Source organism: Trichomycterus rosablanca, chromosome 14, assembly GCF_030014385.1.
Source record: "Trichomycterus rosablanca isolate fTriRos1 chromosome 14, fTriRos1.hap1, whole genome shotgun sequence".
NCBI classification, from domain to species: domain Eukaryota; kingdom Metazoa; phylum Chordata; class Actinopteri; order Siluriformes; family Trichomycteridae; genus Trichomycterus; species Trichomycterus rosablanca.
Genome location: NC_086001.1, coordinates 33893176 through 33918464, shown reverse-complemented (window position 1 = coordinate 33918464; position 25289 = coordinate 33893176). Strand labels below are relative to the sequence as shown.

At 38.2% G+C, this 25289-nt stretch overlaps 1 non-coding gene and 1 pseudogene across 1 annotated transcript; both read left to right on the top strand.

Annotated features, from left to right (window-relative positions):
• Positions 1–8623: 8623 nt before the first annotated feature.
• On the top strand, positions 8624–8695 carry trnaq-cug (transfer RNA glutamine (anticodon CUG)). Its single transcript has one exon. It is a non-coding gene; the product is annotated as a tRNA-Gln (tRNA).
• Positions 8696–21356: 12661 nt separating this feature from the next.
• Positions 21357–25289, top strand: part of LOC134326726 (zinc finger protein 850-like) — a 75571-nt pseudogene continuing 71638 nt past the window's right edge.

Here is a 25289-nt window from a genome sequence, read left to right as displayed (position 1 = left end):
CCTACTGAAGATTAGTATGCTTAAGTATACTTCTTTTTACTATGGAAGTAACTTTATGAAAAAAATACACTTAAGTAAACCTGTATAATGTATTAAAAGTGAGCTTTAAGTGAGTTACTACAGCAGTTGTTTAACATACTTTGCAAAAATATATTAAACATGTATTTGAAGACAAGTATATAACTATATTCAATTAAATGAAACTTGATTGTAACTAAACGTATACTTCAGGTTAATGTATTTATTAAAATTATACTTTTTGATACTTTTATACTTAGATGAATCTTAGTATTTTTTTCACTAGGGACAATATCAGCTGCAGCAGAAAGAACTGAGAAACAGGTAAAATATTATACAGTTCTCTTTAACAAGTAACAACTCATTAGTTCTGTTTATATTTTATACATATCTTTATATTTTATACATATATTTTATGTTATACAGCTCTCTTCAACAAGTAACAGATAATTTATAGTTATGCTGTGTATAAATGACAAACATTTAACTGGAGCAGAATTAGATTATTAAAATGCTTTTCTATTCTCTAATTGTACAATTTATTAGGTATGTTTACCTTTTATAATTATATTATTGTTGCACCAGTCCAAGTAATAAATTACAGCAGTTTGTAACCTTGTAACTTGACATCCCCTAAATTCAAAATCTTTGAATTCTGACACCTTTTGTTGAGAAATTTGTTCTCTTAAACTTGATTATTGTTAGCTTTTATTCAAACATGTTGGGGAGAGCCAGATACGCAACACAAACCACATCACAAGCAAAGCATACTCTCCTGTCTTCCCAGAGGTCTCCTTTTTATAGATGTTTTCCCCTGGTGGTAGCTTTGTGCATCTTTGTGCATCTTCCACAAATCTGTAACATAGAGAAAACCCCCCCTACATAAAACACATTATGACCCATAAAGTCGTAACACTCGGGGTTCTGAGAAATTGTAAGAATCAGAATCAGCTTTTTCGAGAGTCTGTTTTAGTACAATAAGTCATGTTAAGTTTTGTGCACCGGCACCCCAATCCATAGGAAATAATGACACAGCAGCACAAAAGCGGTTTCGTCACTTCTCATGTGAATGCGCCAGTACTGAACAGAATACGGTATTCCACGATCAAGCATCTCCACGATTAAAAGCTATAAGAAAACAATAAAGAAGAAAAGGTAAGATGCAGCTTTTATTGTATTTTTTATTGACTTTTAACTGTTTTTAATTGTATTTCACTGTTTCTATATTATATTTGTGGTATTTTTAGTGTATAAGTGACAAAAACAACCCCATTAATTTACATTACACTAAAATACAGTATATGCAGTTCCACGGGATCAATTAACAAGTTTCCTAAACATGAGAAAAAATACCTTAAAACTCAACATTTATCCATTTAACATGTTTCTGGAACATTTTACAATGTTTACAGTGTAAATTTGCTCTTGTACCAACTGTTTTCAAATCCCTTGTAGTCATGAGTTTCAGAATGAGTGAATATTTACATAAATTAATAAAGTTAATAAGTTAACCTGATAAATATTTAGTTATTTTTGTTGAATTCAGGTCAAAGAGAATTTTACAAATCACTGCTCTGCTTTTCTCTTACATTTTACTTACTGTCCCAACTTTTCTGGATGTTTGATTCGTATTAGAGATCATGAAATACTGTAAATGTTATTTGGTGAAACATCACTGTGCTTCATCATCTTGTTGTTTCTCTGTGAACATTATCTGTCTGGATGTAGAATTTTCAGTCTCTCTCGGCTCCTGCTGGATCTGCAGAATCAGTCGCCATCACAATCAGTCATGAGAAGTGTGAGAAGATACCAGATGAAGGTGAGTTCAAGCCCTCAGTGTTCCATTGTCTCCAAAATGCTTCAGTACTCAAACATCAAACAAAACAATCAAATCCACCAACATGAACATTTTACATCTAACAACATCATTTATTTACTCATTAACCCAGTACTGGTCATGGTCACAGTGAGTCCACGATTGAATGAAATACACTCACACTTAATCCGTTACTCAAAAATAAGGTATTTTTACACAAACACTGGGAGAACATGTCAAATATTTATTTACTTTTAATTTTAACTGTTGATTGTACTGTTACTCTTTCTTCAATGAAGAATGTCCAGATACCTCCTGAACCTAAAATCAGAGAAGATTTTCTACAATGTAAGTTTCTCACAAGGACACAAACGTACACAATGCAGTGAAAAAGTATTTGCACCCCCAGTACACACATGTCTATGTGTAGTGTATGTGTAATGTATGTGTGAATATCAAGTGTTTGTGTAGTGTGTGTGCAGTGTTTGTGTGTTTGGTGTTGAATACTGTTGCTCTGTATCTTTGGTTGTGCTGTGTTTCTGTGTTTGTTTGTGTGTCTAGTGTCACACTCTTTCACACATACTTAGACATACACACACTACACACACACACTGTACACACACTCTCTCTCTCTTCTGTGTTAATTGGTTTATTTTGTGTTTCCTCTCCAGATGTTTGTTGGTTCACACTGGATCCAAACACAGTAAATAAAAACCTCCGTCTGTCTGAGGAGAACAAAGTGGTGACCTGCAGTAGAACATTACAGTCGTATCCTGATCATCCAGATAGATTTGATAATTACCCCCAGGTTCTGTGTAGAGAGAGTGTGAGTGGACGCTGTTACTGGGAGGTTGAGTGGAGTGGGAATTATGGGGTTTTTATAGCAGTGTCATATAAAAGCATCAGCAGGAAGGGATTCGGGGTTAAGTGTTGGTTTGGATGTAATAATCAGTCCTGGAGTTTGTTCTGTTCTCCATCCAGATTTTCATTCTGGCACAAATACATAGAGACTAAAATTCCCATAATGCCGAGTTCCTCTAGAATAGGAGTGTATGTGGATTACAGGGCAGGAACTCTGTCCTTCTACAGCGTCTCTGATACAATGAAGCTCCTCCACAGAGTTCACACCAGGTTCACTCAGCTCCTCTACCCGGGGTTTGATGTTGATTATGGATCAGAAGTGAAACTGTCAGATTTAACAAATTAAATGTAAAATTTACATGAAAGTGTAACATTAAACTGTTTGAGTGATTTTAGAATCTGTGAGGCAGTGATACATTTATGAAGATTTTCTTTTCCTAGGCTGTTTAGTACATTAAGCCACATGAGGTGTTTTAGAGTCTCCCGGAGAAGCTGATTCTCACCTGATTTCTCCTGAGCTGTAAAACACAAGTTTAAAAGTGAAACCAGCACATGGTGAGGAATAATACAGCAGAACTTAGATATGTGGGGATGGTTTCAGAGGGGAATTGATTCTTTCACAGAAATAGTTATTTGTATTGTGGTACGTTCGTTCAGCCTTCATCAGTTTATCTCTGCTCACTCAGCATACAGCAGTTTAGACCTGCCCACTTATCCACCAATTTGCCTCCACGATGAGCCTGTATAGAGAGAGAGATTTGATTTTTAAAATTACATTTTGTTACAACGTTCAAATATACAAATTACTTTTTAAAAAACTATTTTGTACAGCAAACAAATATAACAATCACATTAAACATTTAAGTGCAATTCATTCTCAATTAAAGTACATAATGCTTTTCTACAACACCATGTTTTTACATTATTTAATGTCATGCATCAGTTTATAAAAACGATAATGTATCAATATTTTACACTTAACCAGAGCATAAAATAAAACTACTGCATCATGCCCAGGTTGTTTTTCTATCTTGTTTTTCCTGCTGCTACAAATGCTCATGTTGGTTTGATCTACAATAAAATTCAGTAGAATCAGTAAAATCTGTATGATGTGGTAATATGAGATTTTGTAACCATGTTGGAAAAATCTGTGATGTCGCCCTCTTGTGGTACTTTTGGAGAAATGAAAAAAAAGTAATATGATGTGACTCCGACAACCACAGAAGTTGTTCAGTTTTATGTATTCATCATTCACTCCTTCATCTCCTCCTTTGCATTTTTTAAAGTTTTCTCCATTTTGCACTAATTACTAAACTTGTGTTTTTACTTTCCCGGGTGTTTCTGTGGTATTTGTGTGATTGGCTGAAAGTCCTGCCAAGGATACTGTGGGTCACTGCAAGTGTTGCTAAGTCCTCAGAAAGGAAAGTTGCTATTGGCTGTCCTAAAAGTAGTTAGAAGTCGCTAAATGACGCCATCGCCTAATTTGCATAAGGATTAGCACATGTGATAGGTCTATACAAGGACGGATTAAGGATAGTCTGGGCCCCTGGGCAAAGAGTTTATCATGGTTTTGAGCTATTTTACTAGGACATTTTTCTTTTTCTGTTATGAATGATTTGTTTTGTATCAATTCATCTGCCAGGCTCATGTTCAGATCTGAAGGATATGCTGCAGCGAGTGAGTTAGCCTTTAAAGTGAGCTCACTGTTGGACATATTGTCAGGCATGAAAAGAACATCAAATAGCTCAGTTATGTGTGTGTATGCATTCAAACGGTGGTTGAGACAGGACACAAGTTTGTCAATGACAACATTGAAAGTTTCGATCCGAAACTTGTCCTTTCCGTTAAATGCTACACCTGGCTCTGCACTATCATCAGACATAATTTTGCGCTTCTTTGTACGCTGGAGGTCATGCCTGTACTCTTGGGAGACAGCAGTGGTGACATTTAAAGCTGCCCCTTCAAACACCTCAAAGTTATCTCTCTGTGCTGCCACAAAGTCTCATAAAGACAAGAGAAGTTGTGTAGCTGTACATATGTCAATATCATGCTTCTGCAGCTGCAGGCTTGTGGCTTGGAACCTCTGTAGTATTGTGTCCCAGAAGTATCTCCAACGTGTCCAATTTGTCACAGAGTGCAGAGGCTTCACTTCGAGTTACACATTTCTCCTCCATATCTTTAGACATTTCATTCAATGCCTCTCTCAGTTGTGCATAATATTTCCAAAGAGCCTTAGTTGACTCAGCTCGTGCGCTCCATCGAGTACCTGACAGTGATTTCAGTGTGAGTTTGATATCAGTATCACGGAAAACCTTTCCCCACCTGTGTGTAGATGATGCACAAAATGTGTACATTGCCTGTACAAAGTCAAAAAAAACATCCAGCTTCTGGGCTACTGTCAACAGCATTGACACCAACTAAATTCAGTGAATGTGCTGCACAGGGGGCATAACAAATCAAAGGGTTTCTTTGTTTAAGATGAGCTTGGACTCCATTGTACTTTCCCGACATGTTACTTGCATGATCATATGACTGGCCCCTACAGTTGGATAAGTCTAGGCCCAGATTCTCCACCATAGCAACGACACACTCTACCAAACTGTCCCGACTATGGTTTTCAATAGGCTAAAAAGCTAGAAAACGCTCAACTACATGTCCGTCATTATTAACAAACCTGAAAATAAAAGTAAGTTGGTCCACATGAGCAAGGTCTGGAGTGGAGTCAACTATAACAGAGAAGTATTTTGATTCTTTGATCTCATTAACAATTGCCTGCTTTGTTCTCTGTCCCATCAAATGGATAAATTCTTCACACACTGTCAATGATAAGTAGGACACAGAACCTTTTCCCTTACCTCCAAACCTTTGGAGGTGCTCAGCTAGGAATGGGTCAAATTTGGCTAAGAGTTCTATGATGCCCAAAAAATTACCATTGTGGGCTGATCCTAATAGCTCATCATCTCCCCTGAAAGCAAGTCCCCTCTCCCCCAAAAACTGGATGACTGCAACAACTCTTTTCAAAACTTCCCGCCAGTATTGTCTTTCTGCATCAATTTGTTTTGACAATATCAGAATCAATTGTTGCTGTGCCTCTGGAGCGATTACCAATCGCTGACCAATCCGCTCTGAATGTTTCCAGTCAGAAAATCCATGAACAAAAGTATTGTGCTTACTGGAAAAAAGTTTGCAAGCAAAACAATACACACAGCCAGTTGAAGGAGAGTAAAGTAGCCACTGCCTAGTCACAGTTTGCCCGTTGGGTAGAGAGCAACTGAGTATAGAGCATTTGTAAAGCTCCTACTGGTACCCCCAATGCCTCTATCCCTGACTGAGGCTGGGTACTTAGCACTATTGTTTTGAAATGCAGCTTCTCCTCTACTAACAAGAATCGACTTGGCTTGGTCGGTAATGGTACTGGGCCATAAAGCAGGGTCGTTGACCGTTTCACACCAGCAGTTGGGGTCCTTGCCATCCTCTTTTGAAAAACGACACTCACACGATGCAGCTGGCTGGTCTGATTGTGGGTCTGACACACCTGCAACTTTCCTTTCATGGTCTTTCTGCTGCTGGTCTGTGGTAGCCTGGCAGGGCTGGCATTTCTGCTCTGCACCTGACTGGGTCTGCAAAGGTACATAGTCACTGACAGGTGACACTAAGCCAGTCACATCTTCATTGGTAGAACTCTGATCACTGCTAACATTAGCAATACTTGTCTCACTCATATCCAGCGGTTTCTCAAAGAAGTTTGAGATCAAAGGAACGCTTCTCAGGAAATCTGCCTGATTTGCTTCCTAAATCTTTTTTGCTTTTCTTTTTGAGGCACCACTTTTATGTTTGGGATCCATGTTATTAATGGCAAGTGTTTCTTAAGATGCAAATATAGAAGCTTGTCTTGCAAATTCCTATTCCTATCCACTACTTACTATGTTGTTTCTATGTTGTATGTTCAGGAAAAAAATACAATCACAAAATTGTAGAACCAGATACAATATGTAATAAAAAAAGGCTGACCTATAACTATTTAGCTATAAATTGTTGTTATTGTAAATGTATTGTATGTATGTACTAATATTATAAAGCTTACACTTCTACTATTATCAATAATGTAATATGCAAATAACAATAAGCTTTTAAAAAAGCTGTAAGTTGCTAGTTAGCAACGTTACACTAGCCTTGAAAAAGGCTGTGAACCTTTCAAAGTTTAATATATTATATATAGTAATATAATATTATATCATGTAATATAATATAATATAATATATAAGCCTTTGAAAAGACTATGAAAAGAATGTAACAGAATATATGCAATATAGTATAGTATAGTATAATATTAAAATATTTATATATATTATAAAATAATATAATGCAGTATAAAGGGCAATGAGCCTTTAAAAAGGCTGTTGGTTGCTGATCTGGTAATAGCAAGGTAAAAGTTGTAGTAAAAGCACAGAGCAAGTTCGCAAGCTGAACTGTCTGAATGTGAGGAGTTTTGATACTGGCAGGGGGTTTTATATAGATCTTGCATATTCACTTGGAAGTTCTCGCAACACCTGATTGGCTCAGCCCCCGTGGGAATTTAGGGCAATGTAACAATTTTTCACCACTGAGTGAGAGAGTGGGGGAGGGGCAGCCACTATCTACTACAAAAAATGCTGTTTTGTGAGAGTGTGTGTGTGAGAGAGAGAGAGAGAGGCATGGAGAGGGAGACAGGGGGAAGGTTTTGAGTATATTAAAAATGCTGTGTTAATGATATTAAATCAAGTTTAATTATTGTCGAGACCCCTTCACACTGCCTTGAAACATGTCAAGTCATGTCAAACTGTCATTGAATAGTCATTGAATAACAAGCTGAATAAAATATGTTTTCCAATAAATAATCCTCAAACAAAATATCAGGGTTACACGCATACGCAGCCACAGCTACTACAACAAAACCACTTGCTGTTTCATCATCTGTCACCAAACCAAAATTGTGCTACTCAGTAAAATTAGCTTGCAGTTCTGTTGTATGAAAAGGCACTTTTCCTTTCATGCATTCCTTTAGAGCTAGAGTGACCACTGGTCTCTTTACTGTTGTTTATTAAAGGGGAAACATGAAACTAGTCAAATGGCTTGTTGTTTTCACATAAGTGAAATCACACCCTTGGCCAAATTCACTCAATTTAATCGGTGTCAAAGATAGCATTCATCAGACAAATTGCTTGTCTTAAATTTAAATAATTGCAAAATTGCTAAATTAATTTGTGTCTCTGCGCTTAAGAGAAATTGAACATAAAACTTTGAAACAATACAAATTCAGAAACATTAAGTTAGGGCCTGAATCGCATATTTGCAACAAAACGTCTGTTATGAAATATGGTAGCTTGCCTGGCAATTTGTAGGTCCCTAGAAAGTCAAGGAGCCATGGTAAACGACTTCTATGGAAGTCAAGGGCCCCATAGCAGGGGCCCTCGTGATCAAGGGCCCTCTAATGGTATGCCCTGCTCTTCTCTAGGGCCCCCTGGTAGGGGCTCTCATAACCAGGGCCCTCTAAAAATATGCCCCCCTCTTTCCTAGGACCCCTAGGGTCGCCTCATCCATTTTCATAAGGGGCCCAAAAGCATGGCTAGGGCCCAAAAGCATGGCTAGGGCCCCCAAAAGCATGGCTAGGGGCCCCAAAAGCATGGCTAGGGGCCCCAAAGGCATGGCTAGGGCCCCCAAGAGGCCCTGGGGTCAAAGTCCCTAATAGTCAGAGGATCCTTAAAATGGAGGGCCATTTTAAAAAATATATTGTATCATAAATGTTGATAGGCATCGCAAAATGTTTTGGGCCAGGGCCCCCCCGGGGCCCCCTGACCTCAAGGGCCCCTGGGCGCTGGCCCCACTGGCCCGGTCAGTAATCCAGCCATGGGTGTAATTATTAACCTTTGTGCTCAATTCTTCTTTTGTGGTTCCATGGTGTAATGGTTAGCACTCTGGACTCTGAATCCAGTGATCTGAGTTCAAGTCTCGGTGGAACCTGGCTTTATTTAGGTAAAAACACTGTTATCAATGCTGAGAAGACGATAGTGTTTCACATATGACTGCTCTATGCTAAATTAGAACACAAAGTGGCAAGTCATTGTTTACAGCGCCATCTACCGGCCAACTGGGTCCTGAACTTAGTAGTGATGGGAATTTCGGCTCCAACAGCCGTTCTTTTGGCTCGGCTCACTATAAAGAGCCGGCTCTTTCGGCTCCCAAGTGGCTGCTTAGATTTTTTTGTTGCTTAAATTAATTTATTACCAAATTACATGTAAAATGAATTAATAATGTAAAAAAAACATTGTATCAAATGTTTATTATTTAAATTGCTTTATTTATATACTCAACATGGAACAGAGTGCCACAACAATAAATTATAAAATACAAAAACAAAGACCCATCTCAATTAGACAAAAAGATCTGATTGTGTACATTATTTGTACGTTTGCATCTAAAGTGGGACAGCATGGTGGCTAAGTGGTTGGCACTGTCGCCTCACGGCAAGAAGGTCCTGGGTTCGATCCCCAGGTGAAGAGCCCGGGTCCTTTCTGTGTGGAGTTTGCATGTCTTTCCCGTGTCCGCGTGGGTTTCCTCCGGGTGCTCCGGTCCAAAGACATGCAAGTGAGGTGAATGTTTCTGTCACGAATGTAACCAAAGTGTAAAACGTGACGTTAAAATCCTAATAAACAAAACAAAATAAACAAGCATCTAGAGTGAAACAACACAACATCAACGAAGCATCACTCACACTCAGCAAAATATAAATGAAAATGTGAAAAAAAAAAAGATAAATCAGCATCCAGGTGACAGTATTTGTAAGTATTTAGTGAAGATTAGCATTCAGAAAAACCAAGGAGCTCATCTTTGATAGGTTGATCCTGTTTCTCCTTTCTGTTATGATCTGACCTGTTAAAAAAGATTCTCTCTTAGGGGACAGATACACAGTCTATGTGCCATCACATGTTTAAGATGTGGGTAGACTGAACACTTGGTCTCCCAGTGAACACTTGGTTCAGTGGGTCTGAACTTCTCTGTAAAAAGGGGCTTCTCGAGTCCAAACTTTACTATGTTTCCTCTCACTCATTTTCCTCACCTTTCCAGCGTGTAATGTCTGGCTGTGTAAAGCGCTGAGTTCTCTCTCTCTCTCTCTCTCTCTCTCTCTCTCTCTCTCTCTCTCTCCCTCCTGTTCGTGTGCACGCTGTCTCTGTGTGTGTGTAACCCCTCCCCTCCTGCTCAGTGTAAACACACAAACGCCACCACGTATCTTGACCAATCACGTGCGGTTTTGACAGAACAAAAAAACCGGCAAAACTATTACCTTAACGTTAATACATGGTTGTGTCAGAATCAGTTCACTACTTCGATACGAAAGGTTCCCTGAACGCATGCGCAAGGAGCCTCGCGCACTTAGTCCGGTTTAAATAAGAAAACCGTTATCTTTTACACTGTCACTGAGGATTTCAAGGTAACGTTAACTGCTGCTCTTTAGGACTAAAACTTACTAAAACATTATATTAAAAATACTGATATACTGTAGTAACAGAACAATATATATAATCAAATTATTTCGTATTTTTGATAATTAATAAATATATTATAGCTATGTTTGAACGTTAGCCAAAAATGCTAGCTTGGCAGGTACGGTAAACTAACTATCTAGCCAGCTATACATAAATATGGCAGCAAAAGGCTATCAAAATTAATTTAAAACATACATCTAAAGGAAAATTACACTGATATTATAAATACGATATAAACCATCTAACAATATAGCCAAGTTATATTACACACATAATATTTTAAAACGATTACATTAGTTACCTATACCTACAGCTGTGTGGAGCTGGTGGTCCATTGTTTTTGAGTAAGGGGTTTGATGTATATAAAAGGTTGGTTACATTAGTTCCCTCTTCCTGGCAGTTGACAATATTATAAAAACTTTTAGTCATTGGCTGGCATAAATAACCCAGGAAACATGTGTACAAAGACAAAGCACATTATCATGCCTAAAGCACATATTTAAAGGTCTTTATACATTTCCTTGATTGAATGATTTAACTAATTAAGTGTTTATATTTCTGCAGTGACTTTTTGTGCACCCAGCTCACTCAGCCACCTTGTGTTATTTGTCCTACACTGATCTTGGTAAAATGTTTACAAAAGCTGCTTTTATCAACATACAGTTTGAAAGACATTTTCAGGATTGATTAGGGATAATGTATGCAAGCACTGTACATAACACTGTAAAATATTATAACCAAAAAGCACATTATCATGTCTAAAGCACATATTTCAAAGTTTGCGCTTATGTTCTTCAGCCTACTAAAGGCACTGTTTATTCTGCTCTAGCACTGTTCTGGAAACAGCTTTTCATGATGCCACTCCTGCTGCCTGAGTAAACCAATGAACCAATTTTAACCAGGCAAACATATTTAAACTACAGTTACTTTTTTTCTTATTCAACATTTCTTTTCCATCATTAAGTGGAACTGAAAATTTGAATAAGATCCACATTGATCTGTGAAAAAATAGTTTTTTGTTTTCATTCCAGAATTACAGACCAGTGTCAGGAGGCAGGAGATCAGCAGTCAATTATGGCAGGACAAAACATTTTTATAATAAATAAAAATACTTGAAATAAAATGTGTTTTGTCTTTTTCTTTTTCATTTGTCTTTTTCTGTTACTGTTTTAATTGTACTCTATTATTATTATTACTTATAATTATAATAAAGTGTATATGTACCTGTATATACAGTATATATATATACTGTATATATATATATATATATATATATATATATATTATTATTTTATTTTATTTTTTTCCAGAGTGTTTTCATAGCGATAGGAAGCAAGAACAGTTGTAGCAGTCCCAGTGACCATTTAAGGTTACATGTGGCTGGGGAAAGCCTTTTAAAAATGTACTGCAGGGCAGAACTGGGCCATATTTGCCCCGATAATGGCTGTTCTGGCTAGCAGTTGGTTAAGTGTTGGCATATTGCTGGCAGTCATGGCTGGGATCTGGGCTGCCGGATGTGGGCCAGCACAAAAATTTCCGGCATGCCGGATATTTATATCATAAATATTTTGCTAGCTGGGTACCCACCCAGTTCTTTACCTCTATCTTCTATTGTCACTTCAGCTCAAGCCTACATACAAATACATGGACAGTGAGTTTAGTCCCATTTAACAACCGTGGACACATTTGCTGACATCAGATTCAAAACCAAACTCTCATCACACAGAGGACTCGGATGGAATTTACAGTTTAACAAATAAATTTTTTCATCAATAAAGAAACACTTGTCTCCCGACCCCTCAGTTGGTCTTGGTCAGTTGGTCACCTCCATGATAAGAAAACACCTGAACTACCACAACAGTATTTATTTATTTTAAAATGTAATTTTAAAACATGACAGTGCAGTCTGTATTAGGATTTATATGAACTGGGTTTTATGCACTAGAAGATGGTGGGATAATTAAACGTAAATATGAGTATTTCTTCTAACAAAGGAGTTTAGCTACCACTAATTTGGTCTATATATAAACACAAAGAACAAAGACTCATGATGATAGAACAATGCAACACTGTTCAGTCCACAGCCCTCCATTCACACCTTCTCATGTACATTCTGGTGGAGGACGGTTCATTATTTGCTAAGTGGAAATCATCTAAAGACTAGAATTTTGGAGTGTAGACCTAGAAGTGTTAAAGTAAGAGGCTATTCATTTATGAAAACTTTGCAAATACCATAAAGACCAGGGTAAAGTTCTTTCACTTGAAAGTAAAAGTTGTTCTGTGTTTATTAAAGTAGATTAAACTTGAATAAAGAACCAAACCAGATTCAGATCTGAGGTTGGTACATTACACCACATTACATTTAAAGATTAATGATCATATTCACACCATCATGTACATTTGATAATTGAAGTAGAACAGTTCTAGTGTATATTAGTAGAAAAAGAAAGTACACATAGCTTTTTCTGTACATGCAGTAGTGGAGTATCATTTTATTTTCTCCTCTGAATGTGCTGGTGTTTTTCAAGACGACTTCAGTCACAAAAACTTAACTTCTGTGTGACCGTACTGGTGTCTATTAAAAATGCTGCTTCCAGTAAAACTTCATCCACACTATAAGCAGCAATATGGGTCATCCTCTTATGTGAATGCGCTGGTGTGGTGTACTTAAAGGATATACCTTTCACTAAAGTTCTTTTCAGACAGTGAACGGTGATACGACCTTTCTCCTGTGTGAATGCGCTGGTGTTGTTGGAGAACATAATGTGCAATAAAATACTTCCCACACTCTTAACAGTGATGTAGCTTTTCTATGTGAATACGCTGATGCCGTTTGAGATTATTTTCATGAGCAAAACTCTTTCCACACTCTGAGCAGTAATATGGTTTCTCTCCTGTGTGAATACGCTGGTGTACTGTAAGGGCACTACTTTGAGCAAAAATCTTTCCACACTCTGAGCAGTAATATGGTTTCTCTCCTGTGTGAATACGCTGGTGTACTGTAAGGGCACTACTTTGAGTAAAACTCTTTCCACACACCAAGCAGTGATACGGCTTCTCTCCTGTGTGAATACGCTGATGTAATTTAAGGTTACTGCTTTGAGTAAAACTCTTTTCACACTCTGAACACTGATATAGCTTCTCTCCTGTGTGAATGCGCTGGTGTACTTTAAGGTCACCACTTTGAGTGAAACTCTTTCCACACTCTGAGCAGGGATATGGCTTCTCTCCTGTGTGAATACGCTGGTGTTGTTTAAGATGACTCTGCGTAGTAAAACTCTTCCCACACTCTGAGCAGTGATATGGCTTCTCTCCTGTGTGAATGCGCTGGTGTCGTTGGAGATTACTCTGCATAGTAAAACTCTTCCCACACTAAATACTGCAGATATTAATAAGTAAATAACTATAAATAACTTGATATAAATAAAGATATAAGAGATCTGACTTACTCAACATCAGTCCTGCACAAAGCAAATCTAATCCAGTTCATGACAGGACTAATAATTAGCTCACAAGTGTAAATCTTTGGTGTGCTGGGAGTAAAAAAGGCTTCATAAATCACCACAATTATGAGCATAAAGCTATTTCAAACAGTCTGAATATATTAACCTGATAATATTAAATAACAATAAAATAAAAAGAACAACAAATGCATCATAAATGTAAAAGAAACAAACAAGAAAACCCTTTACCTTCCTGTTAGAATCCTGGCAGCCACTTTAACAAAGCTGGTGTCTCCAGCAGGTCGTTTCTAATGGAGAACGTGCAGAAGATCCTTCTTACCAAGTGACTCAGCTACAAGTCTAGAGTTTAGTCCTTAAATAGAGCTGAGGACAAAGACCCAAGACCAGTTAAAAACTCTGCATTGGTCAATCATCAGACAACCATTCACACCTTCTTGTGTGAAGTACTAGATCATTATCTATGGAACGTGTGCAAATGAAGTAGATGGAGCCACAAGGCATGATGGGTGAAGTAAATCTACACCTATTTATCTCAGCAGAAAAGTTATTTACATTTAATCCTAAACACAAACAAGGAATTGAAAGGCTATTCTGTAAAGTGAAATGACATGAACTTAGATAAAGCTTTTATAATAAGAATTTAAGTCATGTAAAATGCTGTATGTACAGTGTATCACAAAAGTGAGTACACCCCTCACATTTCTGCAAATATTTCATTATATCTTTTCATGGGACAACACTATAGACATGAAACTTGGATATAACTTAGAGTAGTCAGTGTACAGCTTGTATAGCAGTGTAGATTTACTGTCTTCTGAAAATAACTCAACACACAGCCATTAATGTCTAAATAGCTGGCAACATAAGTGAGTACACCCCACAGTGAACATGTCCAAATTGTGCCCAAATGTGTCGTTGTCCCTCCCTGGTGTCATGTGTCAAGGTCCCAGGTGTAAATGGGGAGCAGGGCTGTTAAATTTGGTGTTTTGGGTACAATTCTCTCATACTGGCCACTGGATATTCAACATGGCACCTCATGGCAAAGAACTCTCTGAGGATGTGAGAAATAGAATTGTTACTCTCCACAAAGATGGCCTGGGCTATAAGAAGATTGCTAACACCCTGAAACTGAGCTACAGCATGGTGGCCAAGGTCATACAGCGGTTTTCCAGGACAGGTTCCACTCGGAACAGGCTTCGCCAGGGTCGACCAAGGAAGTTGAGTCCACGTGTTCGGCGTCATATCCAGAGGTTGGCTTTAAAAAATAGACACATGAGTGCTGCCAGCATTGCTGCAGAGGTTGAAGACGTGGGAGGTCAGCCTGTCAGTGCTCAGACCATACGCCGCACACTGCATCAACTCAGTCTGCATGGTCGTCATCCCAGAAGGAAGCTGACGCACAAGAAAGCCAGCAAACAGTTTGCTGAAGACAAGCAGTCCAAGAACATGGATTACTGGAATGCCCTGTGGTCTGACGAGACCAAGATAAACTTGTTTGGCTCAGATGGTGTCCAGCATGTGTGGCGGCGCCCTGGTGAGAAGTACCAAGACAACTGTATCTTGCCTACAGTCAAGTATGGTGGTGGTAGCATCATGGTCTTGGGCTGCATGAGTGTTGCTGGCACTGGGGAGCTGCAGTTCATTGAGGGAAACATGAATTCCAACATGTACTGTGACATTCTGAAACAGAGCATGATCCCCTCCCTTCGAAAACTGGGCCTCATGGCAGTTTTCCAACAGGATAACGACCCCAAAACACAACCTCCAAGATGACAACTGCCTTGCTGAGGAAGCTGAAGGTAAAGGTGATGGACTAAACCCAATTGAGCACCTGTGGCGCATCCTCAAGTGGAAGGTGGAGGAGTTCAAGGTGTCTAACATCCACCAGCTCCGTGATGTCATCATGGAGGAGTGGAAGAGGATTCCAGTAGCAACCTGTGCAGCTCTGGTGAATTCCATGCCCAGGAGGGTTAAGGCAGTGCTGGATAATAATGGTGGTCACACAAAATATTGACACTTTGGGCACAATTTGGACATGTTCACTGTGGGGTGTACTCACTTATGTTGCCAGCCATTTAGACATTAATGGCTGTGTGTTGAGTTATTTTCAGAAGACAGTAAATCTACACTGCTATACAAGCTGTACACTGACTACTCTAAGTTATATCCAAGTTTTATTTCTATAGTGTTGTCCCATGAAAAGATATAATGAAATATTTGCAGAAATGTGAGGGGTGTACTCACTTTTGTGATACACTGTATATGTGTGTGACTTTGTTCACATGCTAAAACTAGCAGATCTTGTTTATAGGTATGTGAGCGCAAATCCTCATTAAAAACATTTTGTACGGTTTGCAATGAAAGCTTTTAGACAGCCGTGACACATTTTGAAAGTAGCCCAATTTTCAACCATGACTGAATTTGTAAACAAGCCCAGTTAGGCGGGAAAATAACGAGAGTTGCCAGGTTTAGCAAAATTATCCAGCCTAATGTCTGATCTAAAATCAACCCTGAAGCTGAAACTAGCCCAGAATCCAGTGTGTCACAGATATTGGTGAAATGGAAAATGAACGATCAGTAATTTTTTATTATTAATAATAATATAGTTTCATTTTACTTGTAACTTGTAACTAACTTTATTGTCACTATAAATTGCACAAGTACAATTACAGCGAAATTGGCCATCAGCCCGTCCAGAACATTCAATATGACAAGGGGGGGACAGGACAGGAAGACAGGATTGGGAAAGTAGGAAAGTACACATTGGGAAAGTAGGAGATAAAAAAAACCAGTAACCAGACTGTGTTCCCCAAGGAGCACATTATGGTAACATGAAAAAAAAGCCCCTTACAGCACACAAGCACATATGAACATAACATAATCACACAACAAGCCACGGGTAGGGATGTGGGGATGATGAAAAGTAACCACTATGGGAGGCAGCCATCTGGCGATTTCGCAGCTATAACAGCGCGTGCTACAGACCCGTCCAACCATAGTGGTGGGATGAAGCTAAGAGTGGAGACGTTGGTTTGGGTAAGGAAAGAGTTCTGTCAGTTCCCATTCTGCAGCAAGAAGGAAAGTCTGTACAAAGTTCGCGATGAAATGGCTGTTTTACAGCTCTTACTGGCCAGAATGAAAAACAGTCAGTGAGGGGAGGGGTAGGTGTAGCAGCAGATCTTCCGGAATTTGTTCTTTGAAGAGCAGTGCTGAGAAAAATCTCTGTAGAGCAGAGTGACGAGACAAGACAATACAGGAGAAGCCAAGCAGGGTAGATAAGGGAGGAGGAGGGAAAAGTGCGTCCTGTCTCCACGAGAGCTAAAAGAAGAGTTTACATTGGTATTATAGCTAGTAATATTTTATCATTAACCTATTAGTCATTTTATTTATTTTTTTTATAATCGTTTTATATCTCATAAAAGAACATTAAATAATAACAGTTTAAATACTACAAGGTCTGAATTTCACTTCTACTCTTTTCTGTTCTTTCTCCTCCTGTTTTCTTCTCCTCTCCAATCTCCAATCCAATGATTTAGTCTTTTCATTCTCTTATGGTTTATGAACAGAATTTCAGGTTACATGAAGAACTATTTAGAATGATTACCCACCCAGTCCTTTACATCCACTTTCTATTGTCACTCCAGCTCAAGCCTACATACAAATACATGGACCGTGAGTTTAGTCCCATTTAACAACCATGGACACATTTGCTGACATCGGATTCAAAACCAAACTCTCATCACACAGAGGACTCGGATGGAATTTACAGTTTAACAAACACATTTATTCATCAATAAAAAAAACACTTGTCTCCTGACCCCAGTTGGTCTTGGTCAATTGGTCGCCTCCATGATAAGAAACACCTGAACTACCACAATAGTATTTATTTATTTTTAAATGTAATTTCAAAACATGTCAGTGCAGTCTGTATTAGGATTTATATGAACTGGGTTTATGCACTAGAAGATGGTGGGAAAATTAAACGTAAATATGAGTATTTCTTTTAACAAAGGAGTTTAGCTACCACTAATTTGGTCTATAGATAAACACAAAGAACAAAGACTCATGATGATAGAACAATGCAACACTGTTCAGTCCACAGCCCTCCATTCACACCTTCTCATGTACATTCTGGTGGAGGACGGTTCATTATTTGCTAAGTAGAAATCATCTAAAGACTAGAATTTTGGAGTGTAGACCTAGAAGTGTTAAAGTAAGAGGCTATTCATTTATGAAAACTTAGCATTCATAATATGAAGAATTTATGCAAACACCATAAAGACCAGGGTAAAATTCTTCCACTTAAAGTAAAAGTTGTTCTGTGTTTATTAAAGTAGATTAAACTTGAATAAAGAACAAAAACAGAACAAAAACAGATTCAGATCTGAGGTTGGTACATTACACGACATTACATTTGATGATTAATGATCATATTCATAATTGAAGTAGAACAGTTCTAGTGTGTATTTGAAAATAAAACACGGCTTCAGTCACAAAAACGTAATTTCTGTGTGACCGTAATGCTGCTTCACTCTTAAACTCATCACCTAGTAATAAAAACATTAAATTCACTTCACGTCTAAGTGAGAATCTGAATTCAAAGAACATCAGGATCAAATACTTATAAATACTGCAGATATTAATAATGAAATAACTATAAATAACTTGATATAAAAAAAGATATAAGACATCTGACTTACTCAACATCAGTCCTGCACCAAGCAAATCTAATCCAGTTCATGACAGGACTAATAATTAGCTCACAAGTGTAAATCTTTGGTGTGCTGGGAGTAAAAAAGGCTTCATAAATCACCACAATTATGAGCATAAAGCTATTTTAAACAGTCTGAATATATTAACCTGATAATATTAAATAACATAATAAAATAAAAATAACAACAAATGCAACATAAATGTAAAAGAAACAAACAAGAAAACCCTTTACCTTCCTGTTAGAATCCTGGCAGCCACTTTAACAAAGCTGGTGTCTCCAGCAGGTCGTTTCTAATGAAGAACGTGCAGAAGATCCTTCTTACCAAGTGACTCAGCTACAAGTCTAGAGTTTAGTCCTTATATAGAGCTGAGGACAAAGACCCAAGACCAGTTCAAAACTCTGCATTGGTCAATCATCAGCCAACCATTCACACCTTCTTGTGTGAAGTACTAGCTCATTATCTATGGAACGTGTGCAAATGAACTAGATGGAGCCACAAAGCATGATGGGTGAAGTCAAACTACACCTATTTATCTTAGCAGAGAAGTTATTTACATTTAATCCTAAACACAAACAAGGAATTGAAAGTCTATTCTGTAAAGTGAAATAACATGAACTTAGATAAAGCTTTTATGATAAGAATCTAAGTCATGTAAAATGCTGTATGTATATTTGTGTGAATTAGTTTCTACTGTATATGAGGAACAATAAGAAAACTATAAGAGGAAACACCCACCTATAGATTTATCTGTATTTATGGTGTAGAAATATTTACTGTGCACTTGTGTGTCTGTGAATTGTTTGATTTACTACTGCGGTCAAGCCTCCACTTCAAAATGCTCAGTCAAATCAGCCCCCACATTGTTTGTGAAGATGTGCGTATACTAAACATTACGGTAAAAGCATCTGGCGGAACTATTTAGGATAGAATTTCAGGGTTTAAAATAAAAGGTTTGGTAATAACTGGACATTATGATTTTACTTTAAATTTAAAGTCAACTAAAAAATAATCTAAGCTCATTTCCGTTTTAATTTAGATTGTTATTAAATGAAATAATCTTGATTACATGAATTGTTATTGTTATTAAAAGGAATCTACTTGTTTCCACAGAACAATTCCACTTCATAATGATAGTACACAACATGTAGGTTACAAATACATTCTAGAAATGTGACAATATAAAAGGCATTTATTATAAAGTTTAAGGGTACCAAAAAATAGGGTTTAAATCAGGGGTGGGCAATTACATTTTCCAAGGGGCCACATAAGAAACTGGGACTGTTGTGGAGGGCCGGACCAATAAGGGGAACTTAATTCTGCTCAATATTAATTTTGTCTCTTTATTTACATTTTCAGCATTTAGCAGATATCTTTATCCAAAGCGATTTACAATACAGTTACAGTATACAGCAGCAACCTGGCTGTGGTGGGGTTTGAACCAGCGACCTTCTAATTACTAGTTCCAGTACCTGGACTAGTCCAGTAGTCCAGTACCTTAACCACTAGGCTACGACTGCTCACTATTTATAAAAAGCAGTAGATTGTACTGTTCTTATAAGCTGTTAATGTTCAGATGTTACAATCAGAAAATTAGAAGTAGGCAGAGTAAAAATGTTCTTATATTTCTGTTTAGTATCGTAACAGCGATTTAGAGCCTAAATTCTGATCCTTAACCAGCATTACACCTGACTTCAGTTAATAAATACTTCAGAAGTTCATGTCTTGTAAAAACTCCTTCTGTTCACATTACAGTGAAGCTGGAAACACTCGCACACGTAAATCAAAACTTACGGTCATTTAAAGATATAGTGCTCCCTTCAAAATCAATCCTGGTGTAATGCATGTTTGATGTACGTTTATTTACATTTAATTTTTAATTGGCATGAACCTTATGCGGGCCGGATGTAAAATGACGATTATAAAATGACTAATAGTTTAATGATAAAATATTAGTAGCTGTAATACCAATGTAAACAAAATACATCACAAAAAAAGTTTCAATCTGAATGTAAAATGAAACTATATTATTATTAATAATAAAAGATTCACTAGTAGTACTGATCGTTCATTTGCCATTTCAGTTTGACTTCATCCATCATGCTTTGTGGCTCCATCTAGTTCATTTGCACACGTTCCATAGATAATGAGCTAGTACTTCACACAAGAAGGTGTGAATGGTTGGCTGATGATTGACCAATGCAGAGTTTTTAACTCGTCTTGGGTCTTTGTCCTCAGCTCTATTTAAGGACTAAACTCTAGACTTGTAGCTGAGTCACTTGGTGAGAAGGATCTTCTGCACGTTCTTCATTAGAAACGACCTGCTGGAGACACCAGCTTTGTTAAAGTGGCTGCCAGGATTCTAACAGGAAGGTAAAGGGTTTTCTTGTTTGTTTCTTTTACATTTATGATGCATTTGTTGTTCTTTTTATTTTATTATGTTATTTAATATTATTAGGTTAATATATTCAGACTGTTTAAAATAGCTTTATGCTCATAATTGTGGTGATTTATGAAGCCTTTTTTACTCCCAGCACACCAAAGATTTACACTTGTGAGCTAATTATTAGTCCTGTCATGAACTGGATTAGATTTGCTTGGTGCAGGACTGATGTTGAGAAAGTCAGATCTCTTATATCTTTATTTATATCAAGTTATTTATAGTTATTTACTTATTAATATCTGCAGTATTTATAAGTATTTGATCCTGATGTTCTTTGAATTCAGATTCTCACTTAGACGTGAAGTGAATTTAATGTTTTTATTACTAGGTGAAGAGTTTAATATCATTGTGGTATTAATGTAGTAAAAGTAATTCTAATGAATCGACTTGTTTCTTTGTTTCTGTTGCTTTCCAAGGAAACAGTTTCTACAGTCTTATCAAAGCATAAACATGAAGAACTTTCATCACTGCTCAGAGTCTGGGAAGAGTTTTACTACACAGAGTAATCTCCAACGACACCAGCGTATTCACACAGGAGAGAAGCCATATCACTGCTCAGAGTGTGGAAGCAGTTTTTCTCAACAGAATACGTTCCAAACACACCAGCGCATTCACACAGGAGAGAAGCCATATCACTGCTCAGAGTGTGGAAGAAGTTTTTCTCAACAGAATACGCTCCAAAAACACCAGCGCATTCACACAGGAGAGAAGCCATTTCTGTGTTCAGAGTGTGAAAAGAGTTTTACTCAAAGTAGTGACCTTAAAGTACACCAGCGTGTTCACACAGGAGAGAAACCGTATCACTGCTCAGAGTGTGGGAAGAGTTTTGCTAACAGTTATGCTCTTAAAGTACACCAGCATGTTCACACAGGACAGAAACCATATTACTGCTCAGAGTGTGGAAAGAGTTTTATTCAAAGTAGTGACCTTAAAGTACACCAGCGTGTTCACACTGGAGAAAAGCCGTATCACTGCTCAGAGTGTGGAAAGAGTTTTGCTCAACAGGTTAACCTCCAAAAACACCAGCGTATTCACACAGGAGAGAAACCGTATCACTGCTTAGAGTGTGAAAAGAGTTTTGCTTACAGTGATGCTCTTAAAGTACATCAGCGTATTCACACAGGAGAGAAACCGTATTACTGCTTAGTGTGTGGAATGATTTTTGCTCATGAAAAGAATCTCAAACGGCATCAGCGTATTCACATAGAAAAACTACATCAATGTTAAGAGTGTGGGAAGTATTTTATTGCACATTATGTTACCGTCTAAAAAGAACTTTAGTGAAAGGAATATCCTTTAAGTACACCACACCAGCACATTCACATAAGAGGATGACCCATATTGCTGCTTATAGTGCGGATGAAGTGTTACTGGAAGCAGCATTTTTAATAGACACCAAAACAAATAAAATGTGCTCTCGACTTTTGGCACTAATCTGACGTCCCGCTTTGAGTAGAGACTATCGGCCTCGTCTCAAATGACGCCTACTCCCTACTTAGGGCACTACTTATAATAAACTAAATAAACACTGTAAAAACATTCACCTTAAATACAGATTTATTGTTGGATTAAGCTTTCACAACCTTAATTGAACTTTAATTCAATTTAAATCATTTAGCAGGAGAAATAACTCACATCAGCATTGCATAAAGGCTTTTACAAAGCATTAACAAATTGAGACGCGTCCTGAAGGTAAACAGCTGATTACAGTTTTACCTCACTCACTTTTAATTACTTCATTTTCTTTATTCTTTCACACTATTGTAAATTGTTCCCCAACAATTCAGGGTCAGACACCTGGTACATTGTGAAATTAAGGAATATATCATTAAAGTATACTGTAAAAATATGAACATTTATAACCAGAACATATAAAACATAACATACAAAGACTTAATTCAATATGTAATTATCTCCAAATGAATACTGTGTTTTTAATTCATCCTTATCATGGATGCTTCAGCATTTGGTGACTTTTATTCACACTCATCTGATACACCTATCAGTCATAACATTCTGTCCATTTTATCAGCTCCACTTACCATATAGAAGCACTTTGTAGTTATACAATTACTGACTGTAGTCCATCTGTTTCTCTACATGCTTTGTTAGCCCCCTTTCACCCTGTTTTTCAATGGTCAGGACCCCCACAGGACCACCACAGAGTAGGTATTATTTAGGTGGTGGATGATTATCAGCACTGCAGTGACACTGACATGGTCAGTCAGAGTCAGTCAGAGAGGTTTTATTGTCATTTCAGCTACATACAAGTACATATTGAAACGAAACAGCGTTCCTCTAGGATCACGGTGTAACACGGTACAAAAAGTGCAAGACAATACAAAACGGTGTAAATACAACAATAAATACAAAAAATCCTATAATAAATAACTACAAAAGATATTCCTAATTATCCCTAATCTAAACAAGTAATTAGAAGACAGGACTAAAGACAAGTGTTAGTACATGATGGTGAATAGATGGTACAATGGTTCATGAGGTAGTGACATGTTGTACATTAGCAGCATAAAATTGGCAATGCCGATAAGGTGCCTAAAAAGTAAATAAGGTGCAAAAATACAAGTAAGGTGCAGAAATTACTTGTGCAGTTCCAGGAGGTGTGCAAAAAATGCAAGTAACATAGTCAATACAGTTTAGTGTGTGGCAGCAGAAAATATCCAGAGGAAATTGTTACAGTACTGAGTTGAGGAGTCTGTTTGCCTGTGGGATAAAACTGTTACACAGTCTGGTTGTGTTAGTCCGGATGCTGCGGTATCGTCTCCCAGACGGGAGCAGAGTAAAAAGTCCATGTGATGGATGGGTTGGATCGTCCACAATGCTGAGAGCTTTGCGGATGCAGCGGGTGTTAAAAATGTCCGTGAGAGATGGAAGAGCGACCCCGATGATCTTTTCAGCTGTCCTCACTACTCGCTGGAGAGTCCTGCGGTCCGACGCAGTACAATTTCCGAACCAGACAGTGATGCAGCCGCTCAGGATGCTCTCGATTGTTCCTCTGTAGAACGTGGTGAGAATGGGGGGTGGCAGATGAGCTTTCCTCAGTCTTCTCAAAAAGTAGAGACGCTGCTGGGCTTTCTTGCTGATAGAACTGGTGTTGAGGGTCCAGGTGAGATTCTCCTCCAGATGAACACCGAGAAATTTGGTGCTCTTGACGATCTCAACAGATGAGCCGTCGATGTGCAGTGGGGAGTGGTCCCTTAGTGTCTTTCTAAAGTCAATGACCATCTCTTTGGTTTTATCCACGTTCAGAGACAGGTTGTTGACTTGGCACCAGTCCATTAGATGTTGTATCTCCTCTCTGTACGCTGACTCATCGTTGTTGCTGATGAGTCCCACCACAGTTGTGTCGTCTGCAAACGTAACGATGGAATTCGAGCTGTGCAGTCGTGCGTAAGCAGAGTAAACAGCAGTGGACTGAGCACACAGCCTTGGGGAGCGCCGGTGCTCAGTGTGGTGGTGCTGGAGGTGTTCTTACCGATCCGGACGGACTGAGGTCTTCCAGTCAAGAAATCCAGGATCCAGTTGCAGAGAGAGGTGTTCAGGCCCAGCGTGCTCAGCTTTCCAATTAGATGCTGAGGAATGATGGTGTTGAATGCTGAGCTAAAGTCTATGAACAGCATCCTGACGTAAGTGTTCTTTCTGTCCAGGTGTGTAGAAGCCAGGTGAAGTGTAGTGGATATGGCGTCGTCCGTTGAGCGGTTAGGACGGTACGCAAACTGCAGTGGGTCCATGGTGGGAGGCAGTAGGGTCTTAATATGCCTCATGACTAGTTTCTCGAAGCACTTCATGATGATAGGCGTGAGTGCTACGGGACGATAGTCGTTGAAGCATGACACAGATGACTTCTTTGGCACGGGTACGATGGTGGTCGTCTTGAGGCACGTTGGAACGATGGCGCTGCTCAGGGAGATGTTGAAGATGTCAGTGAATACATCTGCCAGCTGGTCTGCACATCCTTTGAGCACTCGGCCAGGAATGTTGTCTGGTCCAGAAGCTTTCCGTGGGTTGACTCTGTGCAGAGTTCTCCTCACGTCCGCTGTGGTGAGACGAAGCACCTGGTCGTCACAAGGTGGGATCATCTTCCTCGCCAACATGTTGTTCTGCGCCTCGAACTAGCATCACACTAAATGCCTTAAAACCAGTCAGAAAATATGAAAATTAGAGCATTTTAATCATGACATAAGCGTTAAAAATTCAGTTTCCATGCACAAAAGAAAGACATAGAGACTCAATACTAGTCTGTTTCTCTCATTTAAGTCTATTTGTAAGACTGCATTGCTAGTAATCTGAGACTGTACTTTATACTCAAATTAAAACATCATACGCCAAGTCCGTTTATCAAAAATACAACAGAAAATCTGAATTTTGCTATCAATTTTATTAACTTTAACAAGTGTGCCATCATGGCAGCTTGATATGAATACATTACAAGTG